Source organism: Myxine glutinosa, chromosome 4, assembly GCF_964187855.1.
Source record: "Myxine glutinosa chromosome 4, kmMyxGlut1.1, whole genome shotgun sequence".
NCBI classification, from domain to species: domain Eukaryota; kingdom Metazoa; phylum Chordata; class Myxini; order Myxiniformes; family Myxinidae; genus Myxine; species Myxine glutinosa.
This window is the reverse complement of record NC_136264.1, coordinates 93,693,351-93,695,634: the sequence shown is the minus strand read 5'-3', so window position 1 is coordinate 93,695,634 and position 2,284 is coordinate 93,693,351.

Genomic DNA, 2,284 nt, shown 5'->3' with positions numbered 1-2,284 from the left:
CCATTGTTTTGCTGATAAATTGATAATGCAAATTTTCCATGAATTTATATTCCAGACATGTTCAGACTTGTTTACTGTTTGGACTCAATGGACTGACTATGCTGACTAAGCAACAGCTGCAACACTGTTGCAGCAGTATGTTTGTGTAATTGCATGAGGCATTGTGCTCACTGCTCAGTTATTAATAGAACTGTTTGAATTTTCTTGATTCTTAATTTCTTAATGCTATGTTCTATTTCTTTCAGATTCATATCTGATTGAAAATGTCATCTGTGGAAAAAGCAACAAGATCTCAAACCAAGTTGTATCTCCTTGGCGACTCTGTGACTGAATTAAGTGGCAGCAAGTTGCCATCATTGCGTATGGCTCTTGGATTCTTCCTACATCACCATCTCGATCTGAAGGAGACCGTAAGACAATCGTCGGCTGTTACCATCACGGAAATAGCTAACTTTTGGAAGAAAGCTAGAATCCCGATGAGAGCTCATCAAAACTGCTAAACCAAGCTTGAGCAGACATTTGAAGAATGGCGTCTTCTGAAAAAGAACAAAGTGCGAACGTCACCAACTCAACTCGCGAGAGAGTTGACTTTTGTTTCCAGGCTTGAAGACCTTTTTGATGTCGCTCACGCTGATGCTCTGACCAATACGTCAGTATTACAAGAAGACAAGGATTTCTTGTTAGCCCAGCGAGAAAAGGGAAGAAGGGGGTCGCTGGCTGGAGTAGATGTAAAGCTTGCTGCGAAGGAGAAAACGGCGTCCAAAAGAGAGGAGGAAATGCTTGCCAGGCGACAGCGAATGGAGCAAATGAAACAGTTAGCAGCTTCTACAGCTGAACTGATTTCATCTGGTTCTGAATCTGAAAACAGCTCAGCAGAAGATAGTGAAAAGATGGAAACTGGGGACAATGCAAGTGAGGGAGCTGCTGGAGGCATCACATTTCAGACACGAAAAAGAAAGAGGGGGCGAAAAACTGTCGTTACTGAAGAACTCGCAGCCACTCTAGATCGCACAAAAGTGTCAGACCGCAAAGCCGTTTTTGTTATAGCAGAAACTGCCAAAAGCTTGGGACAGAACATTGATGAACTTGCTCTAAACAGAGACTCAATTCGCCGACAAAGAGTACAACACCGAGTCCAGAGACCTGCAAATATAAAGGCGGAGTTTCAGGGTAACGTTCCCCTTGTTGTTCACTGGGACGGCAAACTGATCCTTGATCTAATTGGAAAAGAGAAGGTTGATCGCCTGCCAGTATTGGTTTCAGGGAAAGGAGTTTCTCAGCTACTCACAGTTGCCAAGCTTCCATCTGGAACAGGCGAGGCTCAGGCTGCTGCTGTCTTTGGAGCCATTGAAGACTGGGGCGTAGCCGACAGCATCCGAGCTGTGTGTTTTGACACGACCAGCTCAAACACTGGTCGGATCGCTGGTGCCTGTGTCCTCCTAGAGCAGAAGCTTGAGAAGGAGCTCTTGTCACTAGCTTGCAGGCATCACATTATGGAATTGATAATTGGTGCAGTGTTCCAAGTGTGTATGGGATTGGGAGCCAAATCTTCTCCCGAGGTTCCACTCTTCAAACGCTTCCAGGAATACTGGGGATTCATAGACACGGCCAAGTATGAACCAGGGATTGCAGCTAATGATGTGGCAAGTCTAGTGGAAGACATAAAGCAAGGCACTATCGATTATGCCAACAAGCATCTTGAACAGAGTCAGCCGAGAGATGATTATAAAGAATTCTTGGAACTTGTGATTGTCTTTCTCGGTGCTGCTCCTGCCAGAGGAGTGCGATTCATGTCACCCGGAGCAATGCACCACGCCCGCTGGATGTCCAAAGTAATATACTGTCTCAAGATCTGGATGTTCAAGGCTCAATTCAAACTGACTCCTGCAGAAAAGAGAGGATTACGTGATGTGTGTGTATTCACAGTACGTGTCTACCTGACAGCCTGGATCTCTGCACCTCAAGCATCAGGTGCTCCTTACAGTGACCTGCTGCTGCTGAAGTCACTGCTTGAATACTCATCAATCCATCCAGCCATCTCAAAGTCAACATCACGCAAGTTTCCAATCACGTGTGGTACTTGTCACAGGAACTTGTTAGCTTGGCTTTCTTCGACAGTCGGGTCAGTTCGGCAACCAAGAGACTGATGGTGAGTGCCATGAAGAATGAAGAAGACCAAGATCAGGATCATTCCAAGCGAATCACTGTTACTCTTGATTCATTCAAGGACAAGAACTTGGAAGATTTCGTCACAGCAAGGTCAATGAAACTTCTGTGAATGATG